This window comes from Eubalaena glacialis, chromosome 17 (genome assembly GCF_028564815.1).
Source record: "Eubalaena glacialis isolate mEubGla1 chromosome 17, mEubGla1.1.hap2.+ XY, whole genome shotgun sequence".
In the NCBI taxonomy this organism is placed as follows: Eukaryota; Metazoa; Chordata; class Mammalia; order Artiodactyla; family Balaenidae; genus Eubalaena; species Eubalaena glacialis.
The window spans coordinates 79,265,829-79,281,264 of NC_083732.1; the positions used below are offsets into that span (position 1 = coordinate 79,265,829).

At 38.5% G+C, this 15,436-nt stretch overlaps 1 protein-coding gene across 1 annotated transcript in view; it reads right to left on the minus strand.

Annotated features, from left to right (window-relative positions):
* The window catches only part of ADCY8 (adenylate cyclase 8), a 230,879-nt gene that overhangs the window by 181,838 nt on the left and 33,605 nt on the right, over window positions 1–15,436 (minus strand). The gene's annotated exons all lie outside the window — the stretch shown is intronic.

A 15,436-nucleotide genomic window follows, 5' to 3' on the forward strand; every position in this document is an offset into this window, starting at 1 on the left:
TCAACCACTCGATCCAATTTAAAGCTTCTCTCTCCCCAAGTTTGAATTTGAACTCGGATTGGAAACCTCAAGTGAAATAGAGCAGCTTCTTCTCTCTTCCTCTTCTTAAGGGGTTGGGGAACCAGGTGAGAAGAAGAGAAAGAGATGAATAAAAAACAGGAAAGGTGTTAGTTGAACGGTACTACTGTATTTTGACTTTGGTACCCAGTTTTTCTTGAGTAGCATCTAAGTCCTGATGTTCCTAACTCAAGAGAAGATGTCATATTTGTCTACTGCTTTCCATCTCCATTGGCATTACCCATCTCCTAGGCGCCAAAATCTCCTGGCTGGACTCTTAAATTAAACTTTGTACTTTCACATTTGCCCCCTTCCAAACTGCTCTCTAGTGAAGAAAAGCAGGCAGATTCTGGAAGGGAGTCAACACTTGGAAGAAAGAAACAGCATAGTGTGGATTTCTTGATTTTTATGGCTTTAGCTTGCGGGCAGGTAACACTCAGTATAGTGTAGGGGAGAAAAACTCCAATAGAAAACCCAAGTGGCCTGAAGAAGCAAAGAACAAAGTTCAAAACAACTATGGCTGCTGAAAAGTGAGAGGAAAAGCCCCCAAAGAAGAGAACCAGTGAGGGGGAACCTTAAATTCCTATATAAACTCTTCCCTGAAACACATATGCACAGGGCAAACAGCAAATGATTGAGTTGATGATAAAAGAATTGAACTGAGATTTGAACTGCATTTCAAAAGACAAAGATTGTCATTTGATACCAACCAAGTTAACCACTTTCTAAAACACAACACAACAAAACAAAAATCACAATTTCCAGAAGAATGTAAGACAATCCAGAGTCTTAATCACGTAACATCCACAATGTCCTGAACATAACACGAAATTATGTGACATGGGCATATACATAAAAATGTGACCCCTTCTCAAGGGAAAAGATAATCGACATAGACCTGTTCTGATCTGACCTGGGTGTTGGAAGTAGCAAACAAAAATCATAGTAGCTCTTACAACTTTGCTCAATGATATAAGGGTAAATATGCTAGTAATTAATGCAAAGATAGGAAATATCAGCAGAGAAATAGGAACCACACACACAAAATGGAAATTCTAGAAGTGAAAAACACAATACCTGAAATTAAAATTTTACTGAATGATATTAACAGCAGAATTTAGATGACAGAAAAAAGAGTCAATAAGCTTGACGCTATATCAACAAACCAAAGACAATATGAAAAGCAGAGTAAAATGTTATATATAAGGGACATACTCTCCAGTTATGATAATGATTTTCAGTTAGATAAAAGAAATGCATTGCTAAAATATAATGATATAAAAGTTTGCAAATCAAAACAAAATAAAGCTGGTTTTGCTGTGTAAATACATATTAAAGAGAATTTAAGGAAAATCATTAGAGATAAATAGGGTCACTATGTAAGTATAAAAGGTTTAATTCATCAGGAAGATATAAAAAGTATGAACTTGGACACATTTAACAATATAGCCTCAAAACACCCAATACAAAGTAAGATATAAATCTATGGAATTATTTATAAATCTACCATTATAATGGTCTATTTTAACACAATTTTCAGCAGTTAATAGATAAAGATTTTTAAAAAATCAACAAAGATAGAAACAACTTGAACAGCTCATACAATTAGCAACCTTGAAATGGAACATAGTATGCAAGTTAAATAGTACAAATTCTTTTTTAGGCACATATTAAATATTTGTAAAATATGATTTTATGATAGGACCTGAAGTTAGCCTCAGCAAATTTCAAAGAACTAGTATCATGTAACCACAGTCAATGACTACAATAATATCAAGTTACAAAGCAATTTAAAAGATAGCTAAAAGAACACCATGTGTTTAGAAATTAAAAATATTTCTAAATAACTCATGGATCTAAAAATATATCATAATGGAAAATATGTATAGCTAAAGAATAATGAAAATACTACTGAAAAAAACTTAGTAGTCCTCACCAAGGAATACATAATAATAAATGCTTCATTAGAAAAAGAAGAGTATATATATAACTGATTCATTTTGCTGTACACCTGAAACCAACAAAACATTGTAAATCAACTATACTCTAATAAAAATTTAAAAAAAAAAAAAAAAGAAGAAAGGCTGAAAATGAATGTGCCAGCCATTCAACTTAAAGGTTTAGCAAAAAACAAAAAACAGATAAATCCAAAGTATGTAAAAGGAAAAAAATAAGAAAGGAGTTGAAATTAATGAAATAAAAACCAAATATAAAATACAGAGGTTCAATAAAGTCAAAAGTCTTTTTTCTGAAAGGACTAATAAAACAGTAGCACTTCTTAGAAGCTTAATAAAGAAAAAAGAGAAAAGGTTCAAACAAGCAATATTAAGAATAGAAAATGAGAATTTAAATATATGGCAGAAATTAATAGATAATAAAAATATATTACGAAGTTTAATGCTAATGAAAATCATAAATGGAATTACATATTTCTTAAAATATATCTTTATCAAAACTGACTCAAGAAGACAAGAGAAAAATTAAATAAATGCAGTCATAATTAAATATCTTTCCACAAGGAAAGGAACAGGCCCAGATGGCTTCATCAAAGCATTCTACAAACACATGTTGAAGAAATAACTTAAATATTTCATAATCTCATCCAGAGAGTAGGAAAATAGAGAATATTCTCCAACTCAGGTTATAAGGCTAGCAGCATCCTGCTACCATAACCAATAAAGTTGGTGCATAAAGGTAATTAACAGATAAATCTCACTCATGAACATGAAGGAAAATTCCTACACATAATATTACTAAATCAAATCCATCAATACATAGAAAAAATAATTCAGTTTGACTACATTAAATTTATCCCAGGAATCTGAGGATAGTTTAACATTGTCCAATCAACTAATGCAATTCACCACATTTACAGCTTCAAAGAAAACATATAATCATCCCACTGAGATGAAACAGCATTGATGAAATTCAATATTCTTTCATTTAAAAAAATGTGGAGATTAGAAGTAAACTTTCTTAATCACTATGCAGAATATCTACAGAAACAAAGACAAGAACACCTAAAATGAACAACTTACTCAATGATAAAAGGTTAAAAACATTTGCTTAAAGGCCAGGATAACAGTTACCTCCAAATGTATTCAACATCATTCTCAAATTCCAGCTACCTCAGTAAGACAAAAACAGAAACAAAATAAAGGTGATAAAACTTGGAAAGGAAGAAATACACTTTCATTTTTGAAGATAATTATCTATGTGGAATATCTGAAAGTCTCTACAGAAAAATTACTAGGATTAATAAGAATTTAACAAAGATGTTGGATATAAAGTCAAAATAAAATGCTAATTGCATTTCTAACGCAACCATGACAAACAGATAGAAAATGAACTTAACAGAGAAAATAATGAAATTGAATTTAAAATAATCAAATAAGACCCAGATGGAGGGTTGTACACCATGTTATGCTGTAAGATGAAAGAATTGTTATAGTAAAGATTTCAAAACGTGGTAGGTATTTTTACCCCCAGTGGAATTCAAGATGATTCTAAAATTTGTATAGAAGATCAAAGAGTCAAGAATACATAAGATATTCTTATGGGGATATACGTATACATATAGCTGACTCACTTTATTATACAGCAGAAACTAACACAACAATGTAAAGCAATTATACTCCAATAAAGATGTTTAAAAAAAAAAAAGGAATACATAAGATATTCTTAAAGGAGAACAAAATGGGAGACTTGCAGTACCAGGTAACAGACTTGTTATAACATTGCAGTGATTAAGACTTCATGGTATTTACATGGGGCTATACAAATTGACCAGTGGATGTGAATAGAGAGCCCAGAAACATAAACACACAAACTTGATAATCATCCTTTGTAGTTATAAGGAGAAAAGAGGGACTTTTGAACAAAGGGTGTTAGAACAGTTTGTTATTCACTTGGGAAACAAAGTAAAAGTAAATCCCTGCCTAATCCAATACATAGAAATACATTGTAGGTGGATTAAAGTCTTAAATATGAAAGGAACAAATATGAAATTTTAGAAGACAATCTAGGAGAATACTTTTACTACTGTGATAGATTTTTAAAATAAAACACAAAGAATACAAACCAAAAAAATAGATTAATACATTTGACAAAATTAAAATAAAGCATTTCTATTCATTGAAAGACAACATAAATAAAATGGAAAAAACTATAAGAAGAGATATTTGCAACATTTATAACTAGCAAAAATTAATTTTCAGCTCATATGAAGAACTTGTATAAATCTATAAAAAATAAAAATCCGATAGAATACAGGGTGAAAAATAAGCAGGTACTTCCAAGACAAGAGACTATCGATATGAAAATAAGTGCAACAATCGAGGAACTCTAAGTTAAAATCCACACCCTTTCCACATCTACCCGGTTGGTTCCAGAAAGAAAAAAAAAAAAAATAGTAGGGTGTTATCAAATCAGCAAGGATGCTGTTGGCAATGTGAATTGACATTGCTACTTAGACTCTGCACAATGTTTAATTTGTACATTGCTAAACTGCACCTCTCCCCTCCATGCCCAGAGCCATCTTTGCAAATATGGCCCAGGAGACATGCCCAAGAATGTTAAGAACAGCGTTTTCTACAAGGGCTTGAAACTGGAAATAATCTGAATGTCCACCAGTAGTAGAATGGATATTTTAGGATGTATTAAAATAATTAAATACTACTCAGTGGTGACAATAAATCTATTATTGTATGAATCAAAATAGATAAAACAATATTGAAAAAAGTGTGATTCTAATGACAATAAGTTCAAAAACAAGTACACTAAAATAATACATTGTTTGTGAATATATGAGATAGCACATGACTCCATTTTTTACCCGTCAAATTGTCTAAGATAAACAATTTGATAACACATTACTCTGGCTAGGTTGTGGGGGAAATAGTCACTCTTATACCTATTTGGTGAATCCATGAGTTTGGCAATATCTATCAAAGTTGACATTCATCAATTCATACTCATCAGCTCAGTAACTCCATATTGGTGTAGCTGCAGGTGCAAAGATCAAAGGCTATCACAGCATTCTTTGTAAAAGCACACAATTGGAAAGAATCTAAATGGCCATAAATAGAGGATTGGTTAAATTATAAAGCCATACAACTGAATATGTATGTAGATAAAAACATGGAAATTTTCTGTATACTAACACAGAACATTCCAATCTATACTATTAAGTGGGGAAAAAAAATAAAGGACTAATATTTGCTATCATTTTTTTATGCATAGACTCTTTCCGTAAGGTACTGGATAATTCTGGGGACAGAAACTGAAGCCTAAATTTATAATCTCTACCGTTCACATTTTTACATGCGAGTGTGGTACCTATTCTAATATATAGATTTTTTTTTTTAAACATCTTTATTGAAGTATAATTGCTTTACAATGGTGTGTTAGTTTCTGCTTTATAACAAAGTGAATCAGTTATACATATACATATGTTCCCATATCTCTTCCCTCTTGCATCTCCCTCCCTTCCCCCCTCCCTATCCCCCCCCCCAGGTGGTCACAAAGCACCGAGCTGATCTCCCTGATTTTTAAATAAATAGATTGATAAATGTACTGTTAGAAAAGAGATAAATGCAAACTCCTCATCATGACAATAAAGCCTGCTTGATCTTCTTCAAACTCATTTCATACCATTTCTCCTCTTCCTTATTTTGTTGCAACCAATCGGGTTTACTTTCTATTCCTCCTCTAAGTTTTTCCTCTCTCTGGTCCATTGCAAAAGCTGTTCCTTCTGCCTGGGACATTCTTTCTCACACTTCTTGCCTTGCTGATTCCTCTCATCCTTCTGTTCTTGGCTTTATTAGTTTCCTCAGAGAGGTACTCCCTGGTCACTATATAAAGTAGGATTTCCCTGCCATTCTTTATCCCGGCACTCTGTGCACTTATCACAACTTGTAATTATATATTTATTTGCACACTTGGTTGTCTGGTGCCTGTCTGTCACATTGGATTATTACTTCTAATAATGCAAGGATGACATTTATTTTAGCCATTGATTGACACCTAGTACCTAGCACAGTGGCTGAGGGCTCAGCACAGTGCCTGTTAACTGTTCAGCACCTAATAAGTGCTGGATATTTGCTGAATGAGTAAAGGAATGGGTTAATAGCTTTCCTATGTTTCCATCATTATTTGCAAGATATGATGGGCTAATGATCTTAAAATAGCAATAATAATGTAAAACACCAAAAATATCCTTGACAATACTAATAAATGTGTGGGAGCTAAAGCATACGACTTTACAAAAGATAAAGGAGGGAAGCATTTCTGGTAAAGGGATGCTAGCTATTAACTATGTAAATACTACCCAAATTGCTTTATGGCTTTAACATGATTAACAATCAAAATTCCAAGTGAAATTTTCCTTTGGAACTTGGAAGATGAATTAAAAGTGTATCTGAAAGAATACATGAATTAGAATACTAAAGAAATTTTTACAAAAGCGATTACAGAGGGTCCTTGCACAGCCAGAAGATAATATATACCATCATGTGACAATAATTAAAACTCTGTGGCAATAGTGAAAACCTCAACTGAAGAATTAGTGGAATAAAATAGAAAACATAACGAGTTTGTATATGATACATACAGCTCAACGATTCAGTGGAAAAAATAATTGTCAGTAACAGGCTGATTTGTCATTTACTGGAAAAAATGGCTTAGAGTCCCCTCATAGTATATGTCAAAATAAATGCCAATGGAATAAAGACTTAAATGTGGAAAATGAGACTAACAAAAAGGGAAAAGAAAATAAAAGGGAATATTGCTCTAATTTAAGCAGAAAAGCTTGAGCTGAGGCTCAAATTAAAGGTAAGTAGTATTTTTTTTTTAAGGTATTTATTTATTTATTTATTTATTTATATTTTTGGCTGCGCTGGGTCTTCGTTAAAGTGCGTGGGCTCTTTGTTGTGGTGCGCGGGCGTCTCTGGTTGTAGCGCAGGGGCTCTAGCGCGCACAGGCTCAGTAGTTGCAGTGCGCGGGCTGCTATCTAGTTGGGCTCTCTAGTTGTGGTGCGTGGACTTTAGAGCGCGCAGGCTCAGTAATTGTGGTGCACAGGCTTAGTTGCTCCGTAGCATGTGGGATCTTAGTCCCCGGACCAGGGATCGAACGCGCATTCCCTGCATTGGAAGGCGGATTCTTAACCACTGGACCACCACGGAAGTCCCAGTAGTGTTTTTTAAAACACTGAAATCAATCTGATACATTGCTGATGTGGAGGGACTTTCCTACAGTATTTCTGGAAAACAAACTGGCAACATGTTGCAAAATTTACTCATTTCTTTTGACCCAGTGACCCAACTTCTAGTTATCTATCTAAAGGAAACAATCAAATACAGGATATGAAATTTCTGTTAAGGGATGTTCATTGCAGCTTTATTAATGAAAGTTTTTAAAAATAAATAGAAACTGCATATTTTTAACAGCAGGGGAAATGGCTGAAGAATTGAGGCATGCACATACAAGGGAATATTAAATTGCATTAAAAATATTTAATGACATGAGCAAACCTTTATGATACATTAAGCTGTAATATTTAAAACTATTAAAACTAATCTGTAATTTCAGTGTGATCTTAATGCTTAAAATAAAAGGAAATAAATATATACATATATTTGCATGTATATGTCCATGCATAAGTGTGCATGTGTGTGTGTGTGTGTGTGTGTGTATTGAAATAGGAGGAATAGGTTATTCAGACAAACTTACTTGTGAAGATCTAACAAGGCAGAAAACAAAACAAAACAACAAAACAACAAAACATAAGGAGTCAAGATCGAGAAGAATTACACCCAAACAGGTGAGCCTAGCATCTGGAGCTCTTTCTTCCTAGGGTCATCTGCAGATCCAAAGGAGGTGACTGAGAGTCTCAGAAGCAGAGTAGAGTGTTCAAGACTCAGGAACCAGGGGAACAAAAGCTGAGGGGAGGCAAAGTGGAGATGTTGGAGGAGAAGAGAGTCCAAAAACAACCACTCATGTAGGGACTTGATCCTTAGTAATTGACTTCACAAATATCTTTACTGCTGCATTTTAGTATCAAATAAATACCTAAAAATACCTAAATTGTGATTATTGCTTTTTTAAAGTAAATTTTATGAAGGAGATGCTATTCCATTATAGCAGCTGCAGATCTGTGGTTCCATGAAAGGGGTGGGGGGACATTGTTATGATTGCCTCAGATTGGTTCTATTATTATGTAATCTCTCCAACCTACAACTCTCTCTAGACCCCTGTAAGCCCCACCTGTAAGCCACCTCTGCCCCAGAGCTGAGATGCTGAATGTGAGATGCTTAAGAAACATTTGTTGATCAATGCTTTATTTTTCTACCCTTACATATCTGTAAACTGCCATTAAGAAGTCTTCCTAACCCTTCACTACTAAATAATTTATCTGTTCAAAATGATTTATGGAGCAAGTTCTATGTGTCAGGTATGGTTTTATGAACTGGCAACGTGCAAAGCAGATAAAGTTCAGCTCTCATTCTAGTGGTGGGAGACAGGCAATACACAAATAAATGAAGGAATATTTAATACATGGTGGCGGTGTGTGTGATAAATGCTAAGAAGAAAAATACAGCAGCATAAGGAGGATAGAAAGTGATACAGTGGGGATGGGGCTGCTCCTTTATAGGGAGTTCAGAGAAGGACTCTCTGATAAGATATTTGAGCAAGACCTGAAAAAAGTGAGGGAGTGAGTCATGGGATATTTGGGAAGAGCAGTTCTGGCAGAGAGAACAGAAAGTGCACAGGCTCTGAGGCAGGAGAAGCAAGAAGCCCACTCAAAGTCCACCATGGCTGGAGCAGAGAGGGATACAGGAGGTTGTAGGCATTTTTAGGAGATGAGCCCTGAAAGGTAACAAGCAGTCAGACTGTGTATGGTCTTGCACATGATAAGAATATTGGCTTTTAAGGCATGGGAGAATCCTGAGTACTGGGAGGCATGACCCACCTTCCATGTTTTAAGGGTCATGCACTGGCTGCTATGAAGGGAACAGACTCTAGGGGGTGCCAGGATGGAGTCAGGGAGAAAAGCTAGAAGGTTTTTAGGAAAATATCGTTGAAAAGAGATTGTGGGCTTGGACCTGGGTGTCAACTGCGCAGCTGGTGAGATCCGGTCAGACCCTGAATATATTTCAAAGGTAGAGACAAGATTCACTGATAAATTTTGTGTAGATGATAAAAGAAAGAGAGGAGTTGAGTGTGACCTCCAGAAAATTAATCATTCTGACTGCACGCGCCAATCATCTGGGAGAGTTAAAAAGATGCAGATTCCCCCGGGCCCTATTCAGACCTACTGAATAAAAATATCCAAGGATGAGGCCTGGGAATCTTTATTTTTAGAAAGCTCCCAGAGTCATCTACTGCAGTGGGTCCATGGGCTGCCATAGGGAATCACACCTTCATGAAAATGGTCTGAAGATCACAGATAACACTACCTTTTGACCTCCTTTTTATGTGTGCATCAGCGGTACTGTAATAGGGAAGAACAAAGCTGACTCCATATTAGGTCTGTTTCTTTTACTTTAACCTTTGTATTCTGTTGCTTTTGCTTGGAGATAAGAATGTTGCCTATAGCCTGAAATGTACAGGACAGCCCACTCACTCTCAAGGCTCTGACCTTTAAGAGTGTAACACTTTTCCATTCATATAGAGATAAAAAGTTGCAGAACAGAAAATAACATTTGTTTGGTTGCAGTTTTACAGGAACATTGTGACCTGACCTACGTGGACAAAGGATTCCTGCACCAAGGAGTCTGCAACAACCAACCTTGCCCCTCCCTACCTTAAAAATGCTTTGCTGAAACCCTTCAGGGAGTTTGGGGTTTTTCTGGGGCAGAAGCCACCCGCCTCCTCGCATGGCCCTGCAGTAAACCTTTCTCTGCTCCAAACTCGGACGTTTCGGTATTGTTTAGCCTCTCCGTGCGCCGGCCACAGGAACTTGCGTTCGCTAACATTACTAAATTCTGAGCTGGCACAGGGCAGACACCATGTCCATTGTATCTCATCTCTTAGCCGCAGGGCCTGGCATTGTAATACTCAACAAACACTTGTCAAATCTAATTAACTTGACAGTCACATGAGTGAATTCCAGTGACCCACCTCTTTGGTGCAGTTTTGTGATGACTGGGAAGAGGGAAGTTGTCACTCTGAGTGGGAAGACCTCCACAAAGTCATCCAGGACAGGATGAGTCCCTCCTCACCTTCCCCCATCTCTTCCTCCAAGCGCTGGAGATGGAAGGTTCTCTATGTGGGCCAGGCTGCCCCTTTCTTTCCCAGGACGGTGGCCACAGTGTGGGCACTGCTGTTCAAAGCCAGGGAGTTCAGAGCGGGAAAGGCTCGCACAGTCAGCTCCCCTATTTGACACAGGATTTGCATTTCTGTCATTGCAGCAAGATCCTCTGCTGTTCATTGCCAACCGGCCAGACTGGAGGTGGGAGAGAGGACTGGCTCCCTGGGGACCTCCCCTCCCCTCTGCACTCAAAGTATATGCCACAGGGATGTGCACATTTTCTGTGCAGCTGGCTTTGTACAGGGAACATCTCCACAGTCTGCAGTCCAAGCTGTTGAAGGCTAGAAGAGCCCTGCTTTATTAAGAGCAGGGAAAGACTCTCCTTCCATTTATTTCTGGGTCTCTGGAAACATCCACTCAAGTGCTATTGTGTGTATGGAAAGACTAGCTCTGGGAAAGTGACTATTGGACCTGTCCCTGAAGATAGTTTTATTTTTTAAATTTAGTAAGAAAATAAAGAAAAGATCTGTTGCAATCCAATAACGATCACTTTGCATTTGGGTATTTCCAGTATTTTAATGGAAACCAGGAATTTGAAAGGTAATACCGTCAAGCTTAATTTATATAAAATGTTGAAAACTATTTTCTTAAGGATTTGCACCCTGATTTGTCTTTAGGACCCATCATAAATCTTGAAGGATGCTCAAACTAAGATTGGGAGACTACACAGTAGCAATTATAACTTACTTTTTAAAGCTCATGTTAAGTGCAGGGCGTCTTACTAAGTGATTTCCATAGGTGTTCTCATATAATCTCAATGAGGCAGGAAAAATTATCATGTCCATACGAGGAAGCTGAGGTTCAGAGAGGTTAAGTAACTTGTCTAAGGTTAAACAGCCCTCACTGTGGGAGGGCAAGGATTTGAACACAGGAAGTGTGACTTTGCAGGATCCAAGCGGAAGCTGGGCAGGACCTGAAGCAGACCTTTGATGCAGAGGAAATGGAACCCAGTCAGGAGACAAGGGTATATCGTGTAAATAAACACAGGACAATGCATTAGGAAGGTTGAATATTTTGCCAGCACGTAATGGGTATATGAAATATATGAAAGATGTGGGTAAAGCACTCGTATCTCTAGGTGAATGAATCCAGCTGAAGAGGGTCTGGTGTCATCCTCTAGGAGACAGCTGGCATTTATTGAGCACTTAATATATGCCAGGACTCATTCTAAGGGCCTGGCATGTGTTAATTCATTTAGTCCTCACAATAACCCAATGAAGTAGGTACTACCAAGTTGGGCATTGTCTAGAGGAGGGGGCTGAAGCTCAAAGTTTGACCATTTGCTCAAGATAACTAATGGAGCGAGTGATAGAGCTGGGTTTGAACCCTGGTCATGGGAGCCAGAGCCTGAACTTAGAACACTGTGCTCTCCAACCTCATCCCCGATGTACCCCGATGTACCCCGATGTACTAGCGCAATGAAAGTTCACTCAAGCAGCAGATGTGGATTCAGCACATGCATGACAGACTACAGGATGTGGCCACTGGATGGCTCAGTTCTTGAGCCTGGTAAAGGGAAAGGAGCTTTGGGAGGGCCGTGCACCTCTGTCTATAAATAGTAAAACCAAGACCCTGAGAGTAACTTGCCCAAAGCTAAACAGCCTGGGCTGATTGACACCAGGCTCTTTAACGCCAAAGCCCGTGCTCTTGGCAAGCTGCAGTGTGTTTTCACAAGGCATTCTTACAATTGCAGAAATGTGCCCATGTGTAGGCCTCTCTGCGTTTGGACTTAGGCCTTAGGGCTGCACATGGAGCAGGGGGAGGGACTGCAGAAGGAGGGGAGCACGAACCCAGGGGAGAATTAGAAAAATTATATAGGGAGGTTGTGATACTCTCCACAACCCCCAGGAGGCGTTCGGGTACTGGGGGTCCTGACAAAGTGAGTGGGGCAGACACCCACCAAGGGCCTTCACACCTGCTTGGTGCTGGAGCTTCGGTAACCAGAGACCTGGGTTTGCATTCCTTGGCTCCTCCACTTACTAGGCATACGACCTTAAAGCAAGTCACTTTTTGCCTTTTTGAACCTCAACTTTCCCATCGGAACAATGGGAATAAAGCTTTGCCTCATAGAAGTACATGTGTGTATATCTCTATATCTAGATCTCTATATTTATATAATGTATATATACAATATATATATGAATGTGCCTAGCAGATAACAGGTATCCAATAAATGTTGGATATATATTTAAATATGAGGCCATCTTTTTTTCCAATATATATATTTTGGTGTAATATATATTTTTTTATTTTGGAATAAATGATGCATTACAGATTTTCTTCCTCCAGGTTGACAAATAACTCGAGGACCAGGAAGTATTAACACCTTTTGTATTTTATGCAAATTTTCAAAGAATGGTTATGTTCATAGTTTACTCCATAGAGAAGGTAGGGCGATCCTGGCAGAGGATGCTGGCGGGGAGCCATTAAACCCAATAATGCCATTTATATGCTATGTGAACTTGGCCCGGTTAGTTAATTTTTCTGGCCCTCAAATTTCCTCACCTGTAAAATAGGAATACCTTCCTAAAAATGCAGTTGGGTAATTGACAAAAGTAATTAGCAAAAGGCCTGTAAGACAATCATTGCTCAATATGTATTGACTACGGTCATGGTTATGATTGTTATTACTGCTTTTGTTGTCTTTTATGTCAGAAGAGTGACTCTGGAGGGTCTGAGCAGTGAGCAACCTGGTGAGGGTGGTGTTTGAGAAAGATGTCTAGTAATACAGCACGAGGAAGAGTTATCACCCAGGTTAAACTCACTCTTCAGGGACTCAGGTAAGACTGGGATGGGAGTGATTAGGAGGATCCGTAGGCTCAGTAGAGGCAACTGGAGGAACAAAGGTACCACCAGCATCCTCTGCCAGGGTCGTGGGCTCTTCCCACAGCTGTCAGCCTGTGACCATGCTTCCTGCTTGCCCTTTATAAATAGTACACACTGAATTAGAAAAAGAAATTATAGACAGTACGTAATGAAGTTTAAAAAAGTAACAGAGCATTAAAGTAGTAAACTTAAGTGCATATCTAAGGGAAAAAAAATGATGCAGGCATGCTGAGCTCAGAGGGCATATGATAACAAGTAAAATTGAATGATGAAAAACCTACATAAAAAACCCTGGGTTCGGGGCTTCCCTGGTGGCACAGTGGTTGAGAATCTGCCTGCCAATGCAGGGGACACGGGTTCCAGCCCTGGTCTCGGAAGATCCCACATGCCGCGGAGCGGCTGGGCCCGTGAGCCACAATTACTGAGCCTGCGCGTCTGGAGCCTGTGCTCCGCAACAAGAGAGGCCGCGACAGTGAGAGGCCCGTGCACCGCGATGAAGAGCGGCCCCCACTTGCCGCAACTAGAGAAAGCCCTCGCACAGAAACCAAGACCCAACACAGCCAAAATAAATAAATAAATTAATTAATATTTTAAAAAAAAGAACAAAACCCTGGGTTCAATGAATAATATCTTGAGAAATGACAACGTAATGAGGGGAAAAGGCAGTCTTTTCAGAAGAAAACAAGAAGAGAGAATTTTGAAAAATAGAATGAAAAGAATAAGAGAACAGGAGCGTAAGATTTTTTTTAAATGGATTGAAAAAAACTCTGACATTAAGAAGAAAGTAAAAATGTTAAAGACTAAAAATAGGAAGGACTGGAGGTAAGGAAAAATAAATGATTAAACCCTTTAAAAATAGATGAGGTAAAATGATGAAGTTAAATTTAAAAAAAATATGAGAAGTATAACAGGCGGTAGCTCAAAATTTAGAGATAAACTACGCTAACGCAAAGTGGCTTAAGATATTAACACATTTATAATGTCTATTCCACTGTATTCAGAGAGCAGGACAAACCAAGTAGCCAATAATTGCTCCAAGACTGTTTTCCAGGCTGAGGTAACTCTACCACTTAGAATCGCCTGCCTCTTTGCAAGGGGATGTGAGGAGAGCTTCTGTTTACACACTCCAGTTGTGTACCAGGCTTTGGCCTTTACATATGCTATTTTATGGCAATCCAATAGCAACCCTTCTTGGTCTTATTGGCTCCATTTCATAGAAAAGAAAAATGAGACTCAGAGAGCCTAAGAAATTACCCAAGGCCACAGAGCTAGTAAGTGGTACTAGGATGACCAACTGTCCTGGTTTGCCTGGAACACAGAACTTTGTTTTAAAGCCTGGATGGTCCCAGGAAAACCAGGAGGAGTTTTCCTAGTGTAACCTTTCCAAAGCTTCCTCGCCATCTCTCTGGCAATCATCTGCTCGACTCACGGAGCTCAAGACTCAGCTTGGTCCCCTCCCCGTGTAGAAGCAAGCCCCCTTTTTTTTCCTTCTCTCTTGGACTGTATCTCATATAGCCATCTATCATTGCCCTTATATGTTGGTGATCGATCTCATCCACTGTCAGCTCTACATCCCCAGGGCCTTGCACAGTGCCTACACTTACCCTGCTCCTCATTCATCCTTAGAGTCAACAGATATTTACTGAGTGCCTCCAACAGGTCAGGCAGCATGCTAGCCTACGTGGAGGTGGACCAAACAAACACAGGTCCTGCCCTCATCAAACGTACAGACCATAATACTGCAGGCCTTTGGGATGCATTTGTTGAATGAATGAGTGAGCTTGCTGATGGAGAGACGATAGGGATGTGAGCTGTTCAGCTTGCTGCCTTCCCTTTGGGGAGGCCTCAGCTAAAGCAGATTCTCAGGACTTTTTTTTTTTGGCTGTGCCATGTGGCTTGCGGGATCTTAGTTCCCCGACCAGGGACTGAAGCTGCACCCTCGGCAGAACCCGTGCCCCCTGTGGTGGAAGCGCAGCGTCCTAACCACTGGACCGCCTAAAGCAGAGTCTTATGGTCACCCAAGGGAAGAAGAAAAGTGTATGTCCATGGTTGTTCCCCCTCAAGTATTCTAGGAAGGTTCTGTGGTTTAGGATTTTAGAATTTGGGAGTCAGAATTTAACCCCAGCACTCTACCTATGAAAGCCTCTGAGTCTATTTTGGTTTTTAATAGAAATGACTATTGACGGCCTAGTATACATGTGCCAGGCACTATACCTGGTTCCAGGGATACAGGACAAGTCTCTT